General features: G+C 31.5%; 1 protein-coding gene and 1 non-coding gene across 2 annotated transcripts in view; one reads left to right on the top strand and one right to left on the bottom strand.

The window, feature by feature from the left end:
• timeout (circadian regulator timeout) overlaps positions 1–25,646 on the top strand; it is a 621,776-nt gene that overhangs the window by 336,077 nt on the left and 260,053 nt on the right. The window lies entirely within an intron of this gene.
• On the bottom strand, positions 22,959–23,065 carry LOC143192090 (U6 spliceosomal RNA). The gene has a single exon (XR_013004714.1). It is a non-coding gene; the product is annotated as a U6 spliceosomal RNA (small nuclear RNA).

Here is a 25,646-nt window from a genome sequence, read left to right as displayed (position 1 = left end):
TACCGCGTTGTTCCATAGCAAATTTTAAAATTAGTGCTATAAAATTAGAATAATTTACGAAAAATCCGCACCTAGGCCACCAATTTTCTCTATTAAATAATAAAAAATTATGTTGCAACAAACTTTTATAAATATAAAATTAACTTAAAAGAATACCTAACCACAGTTCTCATCTAGCTGGTTTCGGGTGAATGTGTATGAGTCTCCGACATGCTGTTCGGCTTTTACTGTAGTCTCAAAATTTGTTCAAGTCTTGATACCATCGAGGAATGTGTAGAGAACACTCACGCCAAATTTCAAGTAAACGGGTTCGGTAGAACTTGAGATATCATGTCAACTGTCTCGAAAAAAATAGTTTCGCGCAAAAAGTTTCCTGGAAAGTTACGCGCAATCTAAGCCTTACAATGGAACTTTTTTTTCAATCTGCATTTCCTGCTTCATACATTGAGTTTTCCTCTACTTTTCCGATCTTATTTCATCCAGATGAGCCCTCAATCCGGGTATTGTCACGTTTAACGGCGAAGCTATAGGATTCTGGGCCTATTATAAGGGTCATTATTTTTACAACGGGAATGAAGCCTTTATTAAAAATGCAAACGGCTACAACACAGAAAGGATCCCATTTTGATAATATGGAAAAATATATTTTTCAAATTTTCAGACTAGAATAATCCCTGAAAATCTAGAATATACTCTTTGCTAAATTATTTTACTCAATGAGGTTTTAATAAGAGATATATGTCAATGGTAATTCAACTTGTTAACTGAAAAGTTTGTGATGATAACTGTTAAAACCCGAATACAGTGTACTCACAGATTCTGTTAAAGGTTTTGTAATTTCAATTTTATGTCCAGTCACAAAATTAGTTCATCCTGTGTGAACATTTGCCTAATATTTTCAAAGAGATTTTTCAACCCATAGTCATATTTAATATCTAGCGTTCAAGACAGACTATTATAAGTTTAGTTCATTAAGGAATTGCTCAAATTACATTCAAAGCAATTAAATTACCATGCAGAGACCCATAATGCATCAATTAAACCGGGTCATTTACCAAAACTCGAGCTTAACAAGGAACTGTATTGACCGTAACATTATTATAACAAATCTTGTGTAATAACACTTCACAAGAACTTTAATTGCTTATTTTCTGTGTGTCCATTTTACCAGATAAACTTGCCGTCATCCAAAATATCATCTATAGAATGTGTGAGACTTTCCAGCGTTATTCCACTTTTATCCTGTTCTTGATTACTTTTTGATTTCGTATTTCATAACCTCGTTTTTTTATTTCAGTTGGCGAAAACCTATTTTTATATTTTTGAGCTTTATGAGCCGCCGAACTACACTTTTGGGATTTCCGACTCAATATCTCCGCACACTCGTTTATATTTTTCACGGTCGAACGACACTTGATCGTGCGAAAGAGTTGAAAGCCAAAGAAAATCGACCTCGAGCTACTTAAATACTTATGGTGCGTCCAGAATTGGATTTTTTTCTTTTATCAGGCACAGTTCACCCGTATCGTATAAAGGAGCTTTTATTGAGAATAAAATAAAATTAATAAATATTTCTGTTAGTAATCTGTGGTATTATGCTCCTTATAAAATTATACTCCTTATAAAGTTGTGTAACAAAAATGTGTTATTATTTTAAACTTTTATGACCTTACATTACTAAAAAATTAATAACAGTTATTGCATTTTCTCTTAAATAAAGAAGTTATAAAAACATACAAAATGGCCTTGGTATGACTGGAAGAGTTGTTAATTAGTGTCAGTTAAGACTTCTTCAGTCGTTCAGTTCACAAAATACAATTCAATCAATCAGAGTTTTCTAATATTTTGTTTTGGGGGCTTTAAATAATTTGTACATACTATTTTGAGATGTATAATATGACTAACATATAATATATAATGTAATATAATATGAGATGTTAACACGCATAGTCATCAGTAGCTAAAGTAACAATTCTAATAAAAGATTAGTAGTTTGCAGTGTAATTGTTAACTATTGACTAAATATTCAATAAACTTGATAAACTCAAAATTCGTAATATTTGTGGGACTTATTATTATTGTTTTAATCTCTTAGTATCTGCCTTATTGCGAAAATAAATTACTCGGAAATTAATTTATTGTTACGCATACAAAAGTAGAACTGTTTGGACAGGACAATGTGTGTTACATCTGCTAGTTATTATTATTATTTGAATAATGTACGTATATTCAATATTGAATAATTACTATTTTTTGTATCGCATCATTAAACAAATGAATCCATGTTAAGGTTACTAGTCGGAAAATATATAAGATATATTGTTTTCTTTTCTTAGATTAATTACTAAGAAGGTTCATGGTTTTCTTGGAGGTTCTATTTTTTTTCGTCTGATTTCGTGATATTTCAGTTGATTTTAAATTGCCAGCAAACTTTGCCCAAAAATGACATTTGTATATAGCATTTTGAACTTGAGAAAATTCTTTAAAATAAAATAACTATGTTTATTGTATAATCATATTCGAAAAAGAAATTGATCATGATACCTCAATTCAACAAAATACAAATAAATAAAATATTTTTTAACAAAAAAATTGAACCGACTTTAAAAAATAATTAAGAAAATTCACTCATTAAAAATTTCAAAAAATCAAACGTACATTTTTAACATAAAAAAGCATTTTAAAATAAAACATGTACAATAAACGTTGTAACAACTAAATAAAAATAAACAAAAACCTTATTTAATCTATCTACTATACATATTTTATATTCCACTATATACACACAATTTAGCTTAATACCTACCGAAACCTATATATAGATAATCTACAATTTTATTTTAACTATTACCAACTAATGAATTTAGATTTGTTTTCTTGGTAATTTAATTTTTTGTATATATCACAAAATTATATTATCATTTTTGTATTATTTGATTTTTGTATTGACATATTGACATTTATATATATATATACACAGCCGAACATAGAACCTCCTCTTTTTTCGAAGCCGGTTTGAAATGGTGATTATTTTTCGAACGTAAAATAATGCTGCTAGTAGTAACTATATTCTATTTTTACCGTCCGTTATTAAATTTGACTAATTATTGATATAATAAATGAGAGGCAATTTGAGGCCCTTTTTAACCCGACGTATTTATGGTGTCTATTCAGCTAGGGGCATTGATTCCGGAGTTCCTGTCGGTAAACATCAGCGGGTCTTCCTAGAAACCAGCCTACGCCACCACCAACCCGGAAATTGATTATATTCGGGTTTGTTGACAGCTATTCAAACATTTTCAGCCTAATAATTAAAAATTGTTCGCTAGCTACAGTGTTGAAAATGTATGACTAAAATGTATGTAATTCTAATTATTTTATGGCTTAACTGACCAAACCAAATATTAAATTATGAGTTGTAATTTTCTTGTATAAATTCACACCTGATTATAATGGATTAATAAATACTATAATAGATTTAGAATCGAGTCTAATTTAACTTCTTAATTAAATGTAGTACCAAATGTACAAAATATTTTGTTTAATAATAATCATTTTATATTATATAAGATAACCCATATTTACTTGCAAACCCATTTTTGATATTTATAAAAATATATATGGCAACATAAATGTTTTTTATATTTTATATTTCTTATGTTTTTTTGCATCTGAATAGATTCAAATCATATCAATACATTCTGAATAGAAGGCCATTTTACTTTTTCGAAAATATACAATTTATACATGATATGCGTGAGTAAAATGGAAATTAAATACCAAATCCGGATTATATTGCACCTTATCCATCATTTAGAGTGACCAAAAAGTTACCTCTTTGAAAGAATTTGGAGGCTTACATCAGGACGAAAAAAATTCTTAATCTACGGAAGTTGTGCCTGAGCAAGCTTTCAAAAGTCAAATAAATTTTTTTCGACAAATTATCGCTGTTCGAACAACAGATTTTGGTACCATTTTTTTGACATTTCCGAATATTTTTAAAATAATTAAAATCCAAAATTTGTCATAGGTTTAATAGTATAGAAGGATGTATAAAGAAGGCTCACACCAAATTTTAAGTAAATCGAGTCAGTAGAATTTTGAGATATCATGTCAACAATCTCGAAAGAAGTAGTTTCGAGTGAGGTTACGCGCAGTCTTACAAGGCTATTTTAAACTTACATTTTTCAATCAGTGATTCCGGCCCTTTATTTTGTTCATTAATTCAGTTACTCATGTACTACAAATGAAGCAATCTCCGAATTTCATTCTTTCAAACAGTCAGCACTGAAAATATCAGAAAAATATCCATTTTTCCAATTTTCCAGTCTCTTCTAGACTCCCTTTAATAATAATCATATAATTTAGGAACGAGAATCAATAATATATCTTGTTTATATGTTAGGACGAGACCTAATTCGTTTCAGATTTAACAGATTATGAACTTTCCAGACGCATCGACCTAATCACTGTGTAGTTTTAGTACAGATTATTCCTTTTATTACGGTATTTGTCAATGTGTTGTGTTTATTTTACGATATTAGATCGTTTTGCTGATAATTCAAATTTCTACGAACTGCTCGTTAAACGAAAATTTTATGCTACACTTAAATAATGCATAATTTCGATCTTGCCGGAGCATTTGAACGTGTAATCAACCAGGAAACGTTGATTAACCAGATCGACGGCGGATGTGGCGGCAGCTCTGCCGCCTGTCTGTGTAGCGATGGGACAATGTTGCCAGGTTTTACATTTTTAATGACCTTTTGTTTCTCGTTCGGTATGATTTTGTTCGATATGCTTTAAATTAGTAATTTCAAATGTTTCTATGTATACAGATTATAAATTTCTAAAAATTAGTTTTATTAGTCAAGCTGAATAAAACGACACATTACGGTATTATAGCGTAGATATAACGCTAAATATCTGAATATGTGTGTATATCTCTGTGTCACTCTATGAAATTGTTTTCCAAATTACTTAGCTACTATAATTCGCCTTTTCGAATTCCAGTGGACTATGTTAATTCACAGTAACTACAGTCCCCTTTCGATGGCCTGAACTATGATGCATATGTCGGTAAACCCCGGTCTAGTGTCACTTTTTAAAGCTTGAATGTTTCCTGAATGTAAAGTTTATGGCTAGTGATCTTTGACTACCTTCTGTCAGTCTTTTATGACCTTATAATTTTATTAATAATTAATAATTTAATAAAAACTTAGTATGCGCATCAGCAACATTTCTAGTATCTTATGAATCAATATAGATATTGTTATCGAGATAATATACTATTTGTTTAATATTAAGGCATCGAAATGTTATTATTGTGTTTGGAAATACCAACAATAATATTTAGCAACTAGATAATCATATGTGGTTATCTGTCCGGATTATTTTTAACATAATTTTCATGCAGTTAATAAATAGACAAATAGATATTTCTGGAATATGCCGTGGCAAAGCGGGAAAAGTATATGGACTGTATCGAATATAGTTGTCAAGTGTCTAAAATTTATCAAAATGTATTTGCCTAAATAATGTTTACTTAAATTATTCTCATAAATATTTAGTAATATACACTAGAGTCAAACATGGACGCGCCATTACATACCAGAGAGATGATCAGAGAAGAAAATAGTAACCAGTTGTTAATCCGAAGCGACGAAAAACAAGTTTTCCTGCAATAAAAAGGCATATAAAACATTATATTCAAATTAAATAAATATATTAATTTGAAGGAAGTATATTGATAAATATACTGATATTATTTTGTTTGTTCCAACGAGCCTCAGAACAGAAACGTTCGCAGGGATGAAGTTCGGAAGAATCAATACCGGAGTGCATTTTTTTCCGCTTCGTAGAAGCCAGGGAATTCTTGGCAACGTCGACCTGATGACCTGAGGCCGGTGATTACGAGATTAGGGTGCCCCCCTGGCTGTCCGTATTCATTACGTGTTATCGGCAGGGCCGCGTTGCAACACTGCCGTCGCTAAACCTCCTGTAACCCTTTTATGTCGGCTGCCAGATATCGGGTCCGTGGCCACTTCCACTAAATGGGGCCCGAGATTTCGGTGGGAGCTTAAAAGGGTCCGGACCGATAACAACGCTGAAAGGATCGATTGATTCTGGATATCCAATTGAAAGTAAAAGCATGCTCCGGCTCATTGAGCGCGGCGACGCTGACGTTTTTGTTTATTGCAAGAAAACGTAATTATGGCCGATTGTTCGGTAACAGAACGGATATTTCAATAATCAGGTTTATTTGATGAGCCCGTTGAGGACAACGTCTGTCTGTCGAGATAATTTATATCTTTAGCCATTGAATTTAAGCCAACATTATAAACTTGTTTTGGTCTTATTCATGATTTAATATGTTATTTAGTTAAATAGTGCTTTTAACCTACGATTTCGGTTCACCACTTATTTAAATATACAGAAATTAACACGTGCCTCAAGCTCGAAGCACTAATTTATTTTTAACGTGCTATTTAGCTTTACAAAATAATAAACAATGTTCTTGACTTTTTATGGACTTTATTCCCTATTGCTTAATTCTACATATTATACTAGATGACTTATATTCATATTTTGTACACACTACTAGTTCTTTTAAAACATTTCCTAATACCCTATTTTGAACCTAATTTCTCTCTATACATGTCAAACGTTGTATCATATTACATTGAGGGCATCAGAACTAGTTTTAAACTATAGAAGAAAAAAATATTGCCGATCGACTTATGAGTATAAACGAAAAATAATAACACCGTCTTTAAATATAAAAAACGCAACAATTAGTATACTGAGAAATCGCAAATATTTTAAATCTACATAATCCATATAAATAGATTGACTGCAACTGGTTAGTAATTTGATATATATCCAGAAAGCTTCAATATTCATATTCGTAAATAAATATTAAATATATTAATGCAATATATCTCTTGAACTTTTTATCTAAGTCGTGGTTGATTTGTATAGCTTTTATAACATAGCTTTATTAAATAAGTATTACTGGACATATGTGGTATAACACATTCACGAACGAGGATCTAACGGTTGGTGCAATACGCGAAGAAGGACGCCATGCGATCAAAGGGTATAAAACAACAGAAACACCACTTTTACAGAAACAACTATGAAACAACCTAATCTAACTACATAAAATAACAGTTTTCCATTTATTATTATTAAGTTGTTCAGTGAATTACAAAACTTATTGGACGAAGAGTCAGATGAAAATGGAAATACGCAAAAGGAGACAGAGTTGTAACAGATGAATTGCATTTCCAATCGTTTCAACATCTCGGTTTTATTGCTTGTTAGAAAAAGAAACGAAGAGTGTTCTGTGGGATATTGTGACAAGGAATGTGGATGCAAAATATAATAGATAGAGAGCCATAACGTGTTGCTAATGTGAGTAACGCATGCAAAGTGTGTTACATGTTGCATATCGGTCACACGTTACAGGAATTGTGAAGGCAACATTGTTCCAGCTCAAATGGGGATATCTGACCACCACTCGTTCAGATCGACACAGTTTCAAAACGCTGAAAGAAAGAAGGGCGAAAATAGACGTATGAATGAATGGCTGCCAGACCAACTTCGTATTGCCATATTTTAAGAAGTGCCGGAAAACGCCGTACAAAATAATTGAAAATATTTTAATTAAGTGCCCCAATTTTTCTCAATAAGTGCCTTGGTGAAAAATTATCATAATACATGCAAGATCTTATTTTGTGTTTCTGCAGACTTCGACAATATCAAGGAGTAATGTTTGCTCTAATGCAGATACACAATAGCACACAAACACCACAGATAAGTGACATTAAAATGATCTATTAAGAACCGAAATTACTTTTTCCCAATGTTATATAAACCCCCTTCCTCTTGGGCATATCATGGCTACAACAATTTCGCTTCTTGATACATTGTTAGTTGCATCAGAATTTACAGTTTAGTTATAGATATAGCCGATGTTAGACACTTAATTGCCTCATATTACATTTCAGAATCTGATGAGCTTGCTGTAACATCAAGTGAATTATGTTCTATTTATCCGGGAGTTCGATTATTTAAAGCGACACTTCAACTAGTTGTTACAGAATTTAAGCGTATCCGTAGTAAATAACGTTATAATCAGTTTATATAATAATTAAGCCTTATGTACAATGTAGAACTAATTAAGGTACGATTTAATAGCCTTAAGATGATAGAGATATTTTTTTAATGTTAGGTTTCGCAGCATAAACAATGATTGATTTAAAAAAACATATATACATATATATATATATATATATATATATATATATATATATATATATATATATATATATGTATATATGTATATGTATATATATATATATATATATATATATGTATATATATATATATATGTATATATATATATATATATATATATATATATATATATATATATATATACGGGTTGAATTTTATATTTCAGGATTGTGGATTAAAAACTAATACTAATATCGAGACAGTAATAGTTTTGTATCAATTTTGCCAAATGCTGGTACCTGCCTTGGCTTAAGCCTCATTTCTCTTTTTTCTTTTTCAAATAATTTTGGATGAAATCTATTATATGCTTTTGAACTTGATCAAATATCTCAGTTTTGTGTATATTTAATTTAAAATTATATAAAAATAAAACATTCTAAACCTGAGCATTTTTAGTGACAAGGGTGAAACTAAAAATATATATGAAACCTAACATGAATTGGAAATTCATTCATGACAGAGATTCATAATGTCAGGTTATAATGAGGGTAATAGCAGCTAATAGTACGAGTAATTTATTGCGCTGACAGATCATAGTAACTACGGATAAATAATTGTAACGACAAGTAATGGTATTAATAATATCAGTAACAGGTAATTACAATAGTACTCAATAACAATGACAGACACCATAATAGACAATCATATCAGATAATAGCGATAACCGATAGCAATCATAAACATTCTGGGATGAAGTATGCAGACAGTACGATAGAGGAGATCCCACGAGATTAGACGACAGTAAAAAACCTATACATCCATGCCTATACAAGTTTTGATTGGCTAGAACTGCACATGCGCACTTGTTCTAATCTAGCCTGAGAGTTTTCACAACTACTCGTCCTTTTCTATATACGCCTTGTTGTTTACCACAGTTATGGTTAGACGTCATTTTTAGGTTGTAAGTAAATACAACACTTTTGGTTGAGGTAATATAATAATTTCATAGGAAAAATTAGCGGTAGATAATGGGAAAATATGTGTACAAGGTATGAAATATTAGTAAAATACTATCATATTATAACACTAATTTTATAGATTGTTATGGAAGAAGTGATATATTTTTATGTTAAATAATATGGAAACAGAACTTATTTGAAGAATATATTAAGGGCAAGAATGAAATATGGTCATGTTTGTATACGTTTTCTGTCTATTTATTATTGTACTTACATGTTTCTGATTTTACAGATGTTTCAAAAGATTAAAAGAAGTCATTTTAATTTTAATTTTGTATTTACATTTTCTGTTGATGTTGATATAAAATATTTATTTCACAGTCAAAATTAGCGGCAGAAAATGCGAAATTAAGTGTATAAGGTATGAATTATTAGTAATATATTGTCACTTTATAGCGCTAATTTTGTAAATTGCAAGAATTAGTGCCCATTATCTTCCCATGCGTATATACCAAATGCACATGTTTGCACAGGGTATTCCTTATCGTATATTCTGGACAGCTATAAACATATCTGTACACGCAAATCTTAGACACTACAATACAAAATTTTAAAACTATTCTCGCAGATTTGATTGATTTTGTGTATGTATTTTATACCGATATGTATTTTATACTTATTTTTTATCCTTATAGATCCTTATGAACTTTTTTATCCTTATGAACACTAACATTTGGTCTTTCAATGTCAAAATCCTTTTCCAAATTTTAAAATCAGATCATCTAACGAATCTAACAGTTTTTCAACTGACACACTATCAGTCCTACTTAGTGTATTTATTTTTAATATATTGTTCAAAGATTCTATTGCCATATTTGATTTGATTCGAAATATCTTTTAAAATATATGTAAAATCAGAAAGATATAAGTATAATAACAAATAGACCGAAAACGTATACAAACATGACCATATTTCATTATTACCTTTACTATAATCTTCAAATAAGTTCTGTTTCCCTGTATTATTTAACATAAAAATATACCTTTTGTTCCATTGTTCCAATCTACAAAATTATTGTTATCTGCCCCTAATTTTGCCTATGAAATTACTATATTACCTCAACAAAATGTAAATACAAAAATAACCTAAAACCACAACTGGTGGTAAACAATAAGGTGTATATAGAAAAGGATGCGTAGTTGTGAAAACTCTCAGGCTAGATTAAAACAAGTGCTCATGTGCTGTTCTAGCCAATCGAAACCTATATATGTATAGGCATGGATGTGTAGGTTTTTTTACTGTCCTCTCGCGAAATCTTGTCACTAGAGTTCATAAAAGCCAAAATCAAAAATAAACCAAGAAGCAAGGTTGTACACCCATTTCCCCGACTATGATGGACATGCATTGCGCACAAAGGAAAAAGTCAAAGGTGAACACGCTAGATTATCTTCTCTTCACTTTTGGCTGCGATTATGTTTGCTTACAATTAACAATAATTATAATTCATACTTTGTAGTTGCAACCATACAACGTTATTTACCTTTTATTTAAAGTAATTTAATATTTATGAGAATGATAAAGTAAGTAATAAAATATAAGATAATAAAATGGATGAAGATAGCTAGAATAGCTAATACAATAAGAAGATAATGAATGAAACATATGATGAAACTGAGATTTTGTTTTAAAACAAAAATATCAAGAAAATATGAACAAATACATTTTTATCTTGCAATTGTTATATCAAAATTCGAAATAAATGGTAAAATAAAAATATAACAAATATATGAAAAATGTTTTACTTTTGGGTATATTTGTATTTATTTCTATAAATCTATGTAGTAAATTCGGTATACGAGTTTGGAACATTTTCATTTCAATTTGTCCCTACCCGTTATGGTATTTAATTTTTTTTATAACATCTTTATTAGATACGCCTAGTACAATCTTAATTTACTATTAATTTATTACTACTTTTCCTATGTACTTGGATTAATTAACAAGCAAGATGAGTGCGAGAAAATACATCAGTATGTATTCCTCAATTATAAAATTATAATTATTTATTAATTATTAACCTATATGTATAGTTTACACTAATAATACACACTAAATGTTCACACAAGTTCGTATGGTTTTGTTCGTTTCAATCCCCTGACATCCTGCGCGCTGTCCAGCAATTGTATTACTTCTGCAATATTCTAGGTGTTCGCAACTAATGATACACTAAACAATTTCTGTAGCAAATAAAAATTTTAACGAAGCATTTTTTTCTCAAATTTTTTATACTTTCTCCAGTTTTTAATCCAATATATATTTCGTCTAATCACCAAAATATCCATGAATTGCTAAAGCTAGCGTTTAAAGTATTAGCACAGGACTTGATGTAGTTAATATTTAGCGTTATTATTAGAATTATAAAAATTAAGTATAATATTCTATATAATTCCAATATGCTATTTAAGCATGGAGAATATTGAAATATGTTCGAGATCCATAAGTAACCTAAAAATGTTGTGAACTAATTATGTGGGCGTTAGCAGTTCTTCTGGAAGTGTTCCGACTCAGTCTATCGATATGATATTTACGATGAAATATCAAAATCCTATTCAACATAATATTCCTCACAAATTGGGCAATTTCCCACAAGTTGACAACGCTGTTCTTGACCCAAGTTTTTCTGAATAGGACCATATACGTATTTGCCATTATATTTGTATGCCACGCTGCCACATGTACATTTTGTTATTTTTAGCAAAATTATAAAAAAGTTTGGAAAGAAGTTTCTTTTAATTTATATCTAACATAAAGAAACAGTATATAACACAGGGAATACAGGGACAGAATACAGGGAATAAATGATAAAAGTCTCTCATCATTAAACTTTGACGTTTCTCTTTGGAAAAACTTTCCGAACATTACGCAATTGTCGTTTCCTACCTATTGAATAAAAATAAACAAGTGAACGAGAGGGGAAAAAACGCCGTCTAGACGCCGTACCTTTTTCGATCGTATTTATAAGCTGACATAAAAGTTATTTGGTCACGTCAAAGAAAACGTAAGGCTTTTTGTTTTCGACCGCACGTCCCGACCTCAAAACTGAACGGTTGAACGGACACAACCGCAAGCGTCGGAAGTCGAAACCGAAGTAATTTGCCATCCAAAATGTCTATTATTCATCGGATTTTCGCTTCAGGTCAGTTGTAGCTGACCAATAATTCGACGACGGTCCGAAGATAGTTGCACAGCAATACCATCGAGAAATAAATAGCCCCGGAGACGGCTATTCTCCAACGAAAGGTATACTTTTATCGTTTTATTATGTGAGTGTCTTCGTGCTATTTTTGATGACATTTTTGTATATTTATAAGAAGTGATTGTCCAGATAGGATCAAGATTAGAACAAATTAATATACTATTTATATGTTACGATATAATTGCTTATTTATTTCAACACTTTATTTGGAACAAGGCTCTTACGAAATCAAATTAATGATATAAATTGTTAAGAATCTCCCCTGTGTGATATGCTAGATCAGAAAATGAATGCCCTATTTGTTTTCACGAAACATTTTTTAATATGCGTTAAGTAATATATTTATAATATATACCTTTTTTATATTCTGATATCACTGAGTCTCTTTAATGTCCTGATTATCATCAAACCAGTCTTGGTCAAATTATTCACCTTGCTCTTCACTCACTTCATTAACTTGAAAGGCGTTTCGCATTCTTGTGACGATTGTATTATAATTAGGGTTTTTATGATTGCGTAAGCATTTCTCTATGGCCTTCTTAAGGATACGATCTTACGACCTTCTTTTTGAGGATCCGTCATGGTCGTGATGAATTGTGGGTGGGTGATTTTATAAATTGCTTCATCAATCCCAACTTTATGTGAAACGGTGGGAAAAAGCTTTATATAAAAAGTTTCAATATTTCTTTGAGGATGTTCTTTTTTACCAGCTTTAAACTTCCTCAGCGGCCAAGCCTCTTTTTGATCTTGTGATTTGTCTGGCCCCTAATAGTCCCATAGACCTCAGAAGCAAGGAAATTTTAAAATTGCTTCACACCCGCCAACCACAGACTTCATATTGTAATTTGTGAAGAACCAGTTCAGTATTTTTTAGATTCCTTTGAGTTGTACGCAGTTACCTGTGGGAGTAGAAGCATGAAAACCATTGAGGCCTTCAAAGGCTCTTCTTGATGAATATATGAAATTATGCCACTACGCTGTATCGTAAAGAATATCAAAATATATAGAAATCAGTTGAAAATACTCAAACAGCTTTTTTGATGCAGATCTGTTTAATATTATTGTTATTTTATCCTAACGGATATTTCTTTCAATTAACACAAACAAATTATATATTTCGATTGTTAACGACATTTTTACGAGATACATAGCTGTACGAGCCATAGATTAGAATATAGCTGTAGTGACCATAGAAATGATTTATAGTAAAATGGCCGCGAATCAAATGTATGTTTATATTTGTGAATATATAATATTACATTAAATCCTCATACAATAATGCGCCTCTCCTGTGTAGATCAAGCGAACTACCAGTTTCATTTAAAATGCCTATGTATTATACAATAGCAATGGGCGTTTCGCTTTTCTATATGGTGTGCGAGTATGATCTTGATACCTCCAACCTAGTAAGAGTGTAACGAGTCTCTTAGTTTACAAACTTAATCACCGAACATTTCATAAAAAGATGTGCAGTAATAAATAATAGTTTAATTCCATCCATTCCCGCTCTATCGTACTGTTATATTCCATAATTTGTAACAGTATACTGATAGATAATTACGAAAGGGTTTCAGGTCTTTCTCAAGTTATTTTGGTCGGAAATTAATAAACACCTTTTAGCCACACTTTTGGTTACAAACAGCAAGGCAGAACAACAAATATTTTAGAAAAAATTTAAAATTAATTTAAAATTTTAGAAAAAAGCTCAACGTTTTCCTTTATCAAGAAAATGCAACGTTGGTTTCGATAATAAGATTATAAAATGAGTTAATGAGAAACTCAAGTTTTGGCAAACCATTAATAAACAATGGTTCTTAATGGCGCTTCACTACCAATATCGTGTTATATTCGACCACTCTAACTAGATAATAGTAAATATAATGACAGCACTAATTTTATTCAATCTTTTAATATAAATGGCAAAACCACCCACAAAAGAAATGAAATTTTAAAAATTATTTATGAAGCAGGGACTTTTTATATCTTTTGTAGTACAGAGATGATGCATCTATTTAGTTTTATAAGTTGCAGACATGGCAGAATCATTGTTATGTTAAATATATATTAGACTTGCTTAAAGCATCGGTGCTACAATAAAAGACGTAATTTTCTAGATTGGGCTTTTTTTTACTTCACCATACATGTGGTTTTCTGTAGTTTGATGTATTAGTTATTAAAAATAATTATTCTGTAGAGTTCTGACTCTTTATTCGAGTGTATTGACAGCCTGTATCGCATAAATTCCTCAATACTTTTTTTGAATTCCCTCCTTTCTTTTTCAATTACTGTACTCAAATTTTATCTATTTTATTCCTTTCAAATACCAAAATGTTTCAGCAATTTTTATCTATCTTTGTTTTAATAATATGATTTATTTTTTATAATATATACATCGATTGATGAATGTACTGAACAATGTAGTATATGGTTTCTGAATTAATATAAATAGCTGCGAATGTTTAAATAATCAATTTATTGAAGTTTTCATAATATATAGATATATTTATTGCAATATATTACATTTTCATAGGACGTTTCTTTAGATTTTGATTTAATATGATACAAGCAATTTTTTTTATTTATATACATTTGAACTAGAGATCTTTGCTGGCGTCCACACGTTAACTCATCAAGATTTCATAACAATCAGGCCATCTGTTTAGGAAAGCAGTTAGGACAAACACAAAAAATATTTTTTATGTAATTTTATATGGGATGATTTTTATATATAAAGTAAGATAGCGTTGATAATCTAGAAGTTAGACTGCGAAAAGTTAAATTAAAAAAATTAATTAATTAATTTAATTCTTATAACTCTGGCCTATAACGTCCATGTGACTTTTCGATAGAAGTTGTTTTGAAGGAACAATCCGCATTTATAGTATTTTCTAATATTTCATTTTGGAGTCTGCGCTTTATTACTGTGTTACTTCTGCTAGCTAATCTTTTTACAGCAGTGTGTTATAAATGATGGTCTACTAATTAGTCCTTATATTTTCTGCATTGACGAATAGAATTAATTAAGTAAACAATGTAATATGTTTTTGTATTTTCGAGTAAAAGGACTTTACTAAATACATTTTACATTCGTTATGCTTAGTACACTCTTAATTTACAAATTAATTTATTATTACTGTTCTGTTGTACTTTCATTAATACACAAGCAAGGCGACATCACTACATCAGTATGTATTTACCAAATTTAAGAATACATTTATACACTAAACAAGTTCGTGTGGTTTGGTTCGCTTCAATCTTCTGACTTCCTGCGAGTTGTCCAGTAGCTGTATTGCTTCCGCGTTGTTAATTAGCAACCTTATTTAATTAATCATATTAAGGAGAAATCTTGGATTACTTTGTGTATCTATTTGATTTCGAGTTCATCGTGCAGCTCTTCGTTGGTTACATAACGATAATAAAGAAAATGCAGATGAAACATTGAAATATGATATTTACTGTGAATAAGAAATATATGTTAAGACATGAATATTAGTTTTAATAAATTTAAAAATGTTATTTTAGTATATATATATATATATATATATATATATATATATATATATATATATATATATATGAATAAAACCTGCTTGAAATTAAATATATAAAAAATAAATAGACTAATAGTACGAAACATAAATATCCTTTCATTTTGCGGCTCGTACTTCTTTCACTTAGAAATTCTTTATAAAACCATCATAGATAATTTCCGAACGAGAAATGAAACGGTCCTACATAAAACTCTATAGAAATTACGTCTGTATCGCACAAATGCCTGCCGTGTTACGTGTCCTGCATATAGACATTTAAAGAAAACGTTGCTATTTATCATTTGCATTTTGCAAAAGGTGATCATTGGCTGGCAAAGCCATCAAACATCGGCCTTTGAATCTCGAATGCAATTGCAGTCTCTTGCATCGAAATAACGAAATATTTATGCACTGTACGGCTACATACGCTCCCTGCTTCTTGACATGTATATTGCTGTTTGATTACTAGAACCATTAGATGCACAAGCATTTTTAACGTATGCAGTAGTTTATAATTCAGGTCGGTGAATGACTTAATTTAATGTATTGATGAAACAGCCGGTGTTAGATAGAAATGTTTGTTTAATAGAGTTTTTTATAGGTAAATGTATCGTTGGGATGTATTTCATTATTTTCCATTGTGAATATTAAACTAATAGGTACATATAGTCAATTCAAAATAGCAGTGACACGAGTGTCAATATGTGTCTATCTAAAATTGTTGTAAATTCGTTTTACAGTCAGACAATATTATCCTTGTCATTTTATTCTATTTAAAAAGAGATAGAATGCTGTGAGAGATGTTCGAACATGTAATGGAATGAGTGAGAATAATTGAATAAAACCTTATGAATGTTGCTTTATGATTCAATGCTGACGATTACCAAGACAGGGTGATGACAGAGGAAACCACTAAATGTCAGTATACAATTAATATACTTTAGTTGTAGGGAGTTGTATTAAATAGTGTGAAAGCTTTATGAGCATGTGTGTTATTCAGAGTTTACATGAACGTTTGGTTAACATGTATGGGGAGAGAAATAACACTAACTGTTTTGCAGATATGGCAAATGCATTAAGGAGAGTGAAGTGATTAATTGTAGTTATTATCAATAAAGATAGACAGATAGTAATAAGACAAACTAAGCAGAAATATAGTAATATCATAATGACTTTACAAGGATACATTGCATTGAAAGAAACAAGAACTAAGCGTGAAACATAAATATGTTCTCTAATGAAAGTAAAATGTATTACTCAGATGTACAATTGTTAATTAAGTAGATTAGGCCTTCGGGGGATACCACTAGATACAAAAACGCGACAAGAACACTGCCGATAGTAGTGCGGAAAAAACTCAATGTATATATAATAAAACAACTCTAGCCTATACATTATTCCGGCTGTAAAATTGATTGTAGTTTTAAGTTCTTCGATAATAAATGCATTTGATGTACTATGATGTTAAAATAAATTATATTTAGTAAAATATTTGTTCAATTATTTTATTTATATTAAAATTTTATATGTCAGAGCCAAAATGTACTAAAACTCGGATTGATGCGGCAACATTGCGACGTTTTGACAGTTCTTCCGTGTGACTCCTATTTTGAATCGACTATAGTTAATATTATAGCTACTGTGTACGTACTGGGGTACAATTATTATGTACAGGTTATTAATATGTTATGAACTTATGGTAGTACAATTCTGTATTAAATGTTTTTGAAAAGTATCAGAAAAAAGAAAGAGAGATATAACATTGAATTATTTCACAATAAAAACCCTATTTTTATAAAAATAATGCAGACAAAACTTTATTTTTAAGTAACTACACAGTTGCAATAAGTTACCAATTATTTTATTAATGAAAAATTTTAAAATTTGAAATTCAAAAATTTAGTTTTCAAGTGTATTAAAAGTTTTTGTTTTAAACTCTACAACTATGCTTAAATAACTAACGTTCAGTTCATTAAGATTTATGGGAATCTATTGTTAAATACACTACTAATACATAGCAAATGTACTGAAATGTCCTGGGCGTAACAAAAACTTGTAGAACGATTCCTCTTTTGCGTCAAAGTAGTCCTCAGTTTCGAGCGAAATTTCTTACTGATGATCGATGTTTACGAGCAGCCAGAATTCGCTGGGAACCAAATCTGGCGAATGCTGTGATATTTCGAAGTTCAATTGATGTAGTTTGGTCATTGTTTTGATTGACATGTGATACGGTGCGTTGTCTTGAAACAATTTTTTTTCTTTGTCATATGCGGTCCTTTTTTCGTCAAATTCCGGTTTTTTTACGTTTAAACATGGACAAACACTGCTCAGAGTCATCAACACGTTTTTGTATTTGGTCAACAGTGAGCAAACGCGACTTCCACTTTGAACAACCTTTCTCATAGTTGAATGCTCATGCAATATAAAACCAATACGTTCTTATGATCTCTTTACGATGTTATCTAACTCACGCAACTTCACTTTTCGATCACTCAAAATGATTTTGTGGATTTTTTATGATGTTTTCTGGTATTACCACCTTATTTGGACGTGCACTGCTTTCTGCATCATCGGTATCTCTACAACTACGTGTGAAGTCAGCAAACCAACGTTTTATTATTTTTTCTGATGGAGCAAGCCGTTGCTTTGCTTGAGCTTGAGTATTTTTCCCATCAAAAACCAGTGTAAAATTAAAACACGGAATTGTTTTTGATACATTTTTTTGAAAATAACCAAAGTAGTGTCACTCTTAGCATAATAGCTCACAAACTTATGAGTAGAACATCATGACATTTTAACATCTTTCTTTTCAAGGTTGATATTAACTGCAAAAGCGGCAAATGCAATATAACCAACGCCATCTGTGTGTTAGGCCCGGGACTTTTCAGGTCATGTGTTATACATGTTACATATGTGTCATATTAATACTAGTTACTACTAATCTTAATTATCTTAAATCATGCACTTGGTAAAGTGTGGTATAATCCGTGATCATAGCCTCTTTACATATTTTAACTTAAATTTCCTTCCTTGAAAGCGCTTTCATGTTTATACACTACGTATGAAAATAAATGGTATGTACATACCTATTTATGTTCGGTCAATTATAAAGCCCATTTTGACATATTTGCACTAAAATATCAAACGAACTGGTAATCCGGCGATGTCAAAACAAGGTTCTTCTCAAAACAAGCAACGCAGAAGCAACACAGCTACAGGACAATACGCACGGAATCAAAAGTTTGAAGAAAAACAAACCCATATAAGTGTATAAGTGTTTTTTTTATTATTTAATTAATATATTGTTAGTAGTCGTTTCCGTTTAACCTACAATTTGTCGTTATGATAACTTAAATCTAGGTATATAATTAGTAGGATCCATCGGTCCTATCTCAGTCTCTGGTGATAGTCTCTGAGACTCTGATAATGTTTATACATGTCACTGCTGAATTTTTTAATATATGCACCTCACTACACAACACTACACAAGATCAGATGGTTTGATTCTTTTGAGTCTGTGTCCTGTTCTGGTGGTATCCAAAAGTTGCAATATTTCAATATTCGTATGAGAATGGAATCTTTCCTCATGCCCCCTTGCAATTCTCTTGATTTCTTGATTGACTGTGGGTATCTGAAGGTCTCGAAGTAGGTAACCAGTCCTATAGTATTTGGGTGCACCCACAATACCTCTCAGGACTTTGTTCTGAAAAATTTGTATTTGATTTATGTTATTCTTTGCAGTACATCCCCATAATTGAATTCCAAATGTCCATATAGGTTTCAGTAATTGTTTATATAATAGCAATTTATTATGTACTGATGATGGTGATTTTCTTCCATTTAGCCAGTACATTTTCCTATATTTCAATTTCAGTTTTTTTCTTTTCTTCTTTATATATTCCTTCCAGTATAGTTTTGCATCGAGATTCATTCCGAGATATTTAGCGTTGTTACTATATGGAATAATAGTATTATTTAATGTTATGGGTGCTTGTACGGTCTGTTTATAGGTGAACTGCTCATGTACAGATTTACTTTCATTAATTCTTATTTTCCAAGCTTGTGTCCAATAATGTATATTATATAAGTGTTGAGTCTTAATTTTAGCTTAGGTATTCTAATTTAATTTAAATTTGGGAAACAGATACTGGTGTATATACCCTACACACCTTTTCTTGAATAGCCATAAATAATTTTAATATATAACAAAAACGTTTCTTCTACATTCGCAGCAATAAAATTAATATAAATCATGAGATTTTTTTCAGTATTTTAGTTTTGGTTTATAGCAGATTAGCGTCATGGAGGTATACACGCAGTATTTTTCTCCGCGTTTGTTGGTCGATTACACGACCGTTATAAAGAACTCCCTATTTTCCCTGTGGTACGATTATAATTTGTGCCTGCGGTGGTCGTTTTTATTATATGAAGCTTTAGAATCATCAATTAAATTTAAAAGGTATCTTTTGGTAGTATATTTTAAAATAAATTGAATACAACGAATTAGTTAAAATTGTTGAGAATAGAAAAAATGATTTTAGTTGTCAGAATGTTTATTTTAAATTTCCTTATATCAGTACCTTCTTTTTACAATACATGTTTCTGAATTTGCAAAATAACCAGAAGTCACAACTTTTTATTCAGCGCTGCTTACCATCGCGTTTCTTACCTTATCTTCATGTTTCTATATTCGATTTTATATAAAATCTTTATTGGCATGTGAGAAAATCAAAGACATCATTTATAGGTACTGGTTTAATTGCAATAATACTTCTATATGATCTTAAAATACATAACTTACCTAATTCATTTTCATGTCATTTACATGTATTTAAATGTATACTATTTCACATTCCCTTCCCTTTTGTTTTATAGCAGCTGGACAATGCCTGTCGCCCTTTAATATTTTCTTTTTAAATATGTCATCGACGACGTTCAAATTTACCTAAAATGTTTACTAGTATGGATACATCTCGTTACTAACACTTCAAAATCTTTAAACGAGTCACATTTCAGTGTTTTGATTCAGTTTTAAATCAGTGTTATTAAGTCCATCAAGTGATGTTTATAATAATTTTTACATTACCAGGTTCGATTGCGAGTGGTCAACAAATTGTATATACTTAGATTATAAGGATCTTTACCCATTTATAGATGTTAGGGTGGATAGCTTAGAGCAAGTGGTGTGAGTGGGACCTAGTGAGAGAGGAAAACAACATTTGTCCCATTAAAAAGGACTCCTTTTTCTTTGCTACCTCTTTAGGGAATAGAGATTTGCAAATAAAATTAAACTGGTTGGTTACTGATTGGTCACTGCCAATTTACCTAGCCCGTCCTAATAAATCGAACTGAGAGGCATCTATGTCCCAATAGTGAGGAATCAATGATAGCCTTCCATATTTTGCAAAATTAAATTAACTGTCAGAAGAATTCATGACTTACCTGATTCATCGAAGGATGTGTTCTTGCATCATAACGTACCTACTCATACTGTTTAATTTCCTCAAAGGAATCGGTGTCTATTTTAAAGTCTAATTTTAACCTTGCTTGCTGTGAATCGTTAGAGATCTATCTGTGGGCAGCGATGGAAACATCCATGGCGGAAGATTTGTGAAGCTGGAGACGTTAAGTTTATCTGTATTAAGGCTGATCATCTTAACATACATCTTATTTTACAGCATAACTTTAAATAACGGGTCTTTGAAAGATCGTGCCCTACATGACGATGTGATGTGTCTCCTAATGGACAGATTTATTATTTTGCTGCTTGTTGGTATGGAGCAAAATCTGTAGACTGGTCTAAGAATTAGCTTCAACCGTCTCTATTTAAGCGGTTCAATACCAGCAAGACATTGTAGAATAACAACTGGGCTAGATTTATGTGCCCCGAGAGGCATGATTTTGAACTGTTTCAAGCATTCGTAGATAGGATCTACAAGAGATGTACAGAAATCTTCCATAATCAAGTTTAACAGGAATTGTTGAACGTTGGTTATTCAGAGTCAAGGAATGATACCTAGTACAATGCCGTTATCGGCAAAAATGCGCTATTGAAGACTTTGTAGGGGATGTTGTGAATCTAGTTGCTCGAGTCCACTGAGCCAGACCATTCAAATAAGTTTGCATCATCTCAGAAGCTTCCCTGGGATCATCCTTCCCTGGACATGCGAAGAAGAACACAATGCCGTGATGTCGTCTGCAAATAGCCTCAAATGTGTATTGGCACTGAGAATATCAAATATAGAGTTTTTATCTATATTAAACAGTGTGGGGCTAAGAACAGAACCCTGAGGAACTCCATTTTTAAGAGGATAAACAGCTGAATAATGGCGGTGTATCCGTAAACGAAATTTACGATCATGTAAAAATTGATATATAGAACAATATATTGCCCCGGATGCCCCAAGAATGTAACTGTGTAACAATTAGTTGTCTCCAGACAAGGTCGAAGGCTCTGTTAATGTCGAAAAAGGCTACGATTGTATGTTTACCTTTACTGAAGCCATCAGTAATTACAGTTTCCAATTCTATTAAAGGTTCAGTTGTGGATCTGCCAGGTGAAAAGCCATATTGACGGACCAAAATTAACCCTTTAGAGTGTAAAAGCCAATTCAGTCTCTCGCTAATTATCCGTTCAAGAATTTTAGACAGGTGGTCCATAAGAGAGATTGGTCTGTACCTAGAGAGGCTATTGTGAGGTTTCTGGTTTCTATAAATCCGAATAATAATGCTTTGCCTCCATCTAGAGGGAAAAGAATGCTTAACCCACATGTCGTTATAAATCTTGAGCAAGTATTGAATGGCAGGGGCAGAAAAATTTTTTAAAAGTTCAATGGATATACCATCCGGACCGGGAGCAGTTGAGCGGCTTTTGGAGACCGACCTCTTGAATTCAAGTAAACTGAATGGTTTGTTAATAGGTAATTCTTCAATCTCGTTAAAAGATATATTGGACAGTGGGGCTCTAATAAAAAAATGTGGAACGCTTCGCGATATTGCGTGCCATGCTTGCGCAGGGGCCATGCTAATCTTCTCTGTATCGTTCCAATTTTAGTATATGTACCGCCGAAGCGAGTACCGATTTTATTTTTGATTCTAAGCATTGTAACTGTCGATTGGCTCATTGTTTTGAAATTCCTTGGAATGAGCAACTGACATACTGATCTGATATATAACTGATATACAGCGTCAGTTTTCGTTAATAATCATTGGTCTGTTTTGATGGTCTCTATAAAATAGTAAAGCGTTAGAGAGTCTAAACCAATAATACCACTCAAGCCTATGTATGAATATTTAGCTTTAAAATAACGATAACACACAATACAGAAATGAAAACAATATATATTATATTATTATGGCACCAAGCATTCAATGGATCTCAAAATTTTTATTATAAAGATTAATTTTGAATTACTAATGACCTTTTTTTGCACATTTGTCCAATAGAGAGGCACAAACCTCAAATATGTTTATGCTATATTGATACTTCAGTTGAGATTCTATCAATATAATCGTATTTGCATGTCTTCTTTCACCAGCTTGTCCATTGTCACATCGGATGTTATTCTAATTTTTTTTTATATAGAGCTAGACTATAATTCCAAAGTTCCCTCAGAAATTCAACAATGGACGCCTTTTTAATGTTATTGTTGAGATAATATACACTTGAGGTTCATAAACTAAATTGGTATTTTGAAAATTTGTATTCTTAAATTATACTATTTAATAAGCAACTTTTGTTTTGTATTATTAACGAAATTTCTCTCTTTCCAATAGTTGTTATTTCAACCCTCTACGAAGCTAACAACAATATTAAAATATTAATTATATTGAAATGTATGCTCTAAATATGCAATTCAAATATCCCAGAATGAGTATTTGGTTATTTGTGTTCATAATTAGCTAATGGCTTCTCTATATAAAGAGAAAAATATAGTGCTGAATGTATACTTTCAAATAAATAAGCTATTGTAAATCGTAAATAATATACCGCGTTACTTTGTATAGGATTAATACCAACTTTCGTTATTTTACATTAGAACTAACATTGCTAAATAACAAATAACGTATACTATGGGATTATATTCAAATCACAGTTCTATTAATTTGTTTTTTGTTAGACGGTATTCTACTGAATTATAAATAAAATATTTTTTCAGCCTTTCTAATCCAAGGGATCAAATGCAGAATAAAAATAATTATTGTAATGTGTGAGTGCTCGTACGTTAATATTGACAACAAGCTCAGATAATGATTGTTTCAAACACTGTGTTTAGTGCTGCCAGTTTGTTGTGTACACTATGAGCTATTTTAATTACAAAATAGTCAATATATGGCTAAAGACACGATCAATTGATTTGGTAACATAGAAACGCTCAACGGGGTGTTGCAAAATATATAAGAACTATTGAAAGGGAAGCCCGACCCGACCGGCTGTAGTTACCGTAATCTGTTCGAATGTTGCTTTTATGGTTCTGGTCTAAAACTAGACGGTGGTATGCGTGACACATACCCGATCGCGAAAATTTGTTCTTGAGTGACAAGTTGGACCGGGTTATGTGGGACTACCTCTGGCTTACCGAATTCGACTTACAGTTGACTCTTGTAGATCACTACTGCTACTGCATTAAATTTGGGGATATGGCACCCACCAACCGGGCAGTCATTATGGGCACGAGGACCCGGCGAAAGTGCAGCTAGTGAAACTAACTACAGATTCGCGATCTTGAGTTAACACACGACTATGTGCGACTATGTTGCAGCCTGGATAACCGAGCAGTTCGCAAACAAGCGCGCTTTCAGAAGAACTTGAGCTGAGTTGTTGCTTATGGAATGATTGAGAAATGAAGTGCTTGATTTCTGGAGTGTCAGTTTCTCTGTGAATTTGATTATTACTGACAAACCATGGTTCAACTTAAGGTTCTCCTGAAAAACTTATTTTGGAAAACCTGAAGTCGTTTCACCTGGTTGGGTGTAACACAAGTGGTAAACAAGTGTAAACAAGACCGGATTAACATCTTGTAAAATAAGTATTTCACGGAAAAGTCTGCTAGAAGAGGAGATAGCAGGTTTGCTATCCCCGAACATTTCTGGATTGTTTTCTGAATTTAGGAATGCCAACCGGATCGTCGGTCCAAGTGGAGACCGAAGTGCGTGACTTTATCCAGCCATGGAATTGATGTCGATTTTGAGTTGCGAGATGAATGTTGCTTGTTTCGGTTTAACGCAACAGCATTTTTTTACCTGATAGGAGAACCATTAGAACATATTATTAGCTTAATAATAACAATTTTTAACTATTCACCTATCTTATATCACTTGTATAATGAAGGAGATCTACTTATACATTATTAAGCTATTACTCGACAGGAATAGAAGGAGTAGTAAAAAGAACATCCGAAGCTTCTGGCAAACTGTTATCGACATGTGAGCCTTACATTTTCTTGATCAGATACAATTCCTGTCCTGGTGGCCTAAATTGAATGCTACTGTACGATTTCTTCCTTCAGTTGACCCAACTGTCTAGAACACGGGTTCAAATTAAGAGTTTATCGTAGTATATGATTTCTTATCAATCCTATCAAACTCGTCTCAAAAATATTTGTAGATGTGATTCCTTAACGTTGTCAGCGTTTTAGAATGTGTTCAATTCATGATTT

This window comes from Rhynchophorus ferrugineus, unplaced genomic scaffold (genome assembly GCF_030347505.1).
Source record: "Rhynchophorus ferrugineus isolate W39M unplaced genomic scaffold, kcgeb_rfMv2 rfM2, whole genome shotgun sequence".
Taxonomy (NCBI): Eukaryota; Metazoa; Arthropoda; class Insecta; order Coleoptera; family Curculionidae; genus Rhynchophorus; species Rhynchophorus ferrugineus.
The sequence above is the reverse complement of the archived record's forward strand: the minus strand, read 5'-3'. Positions and strand labels throughout refer to the sequence as shown.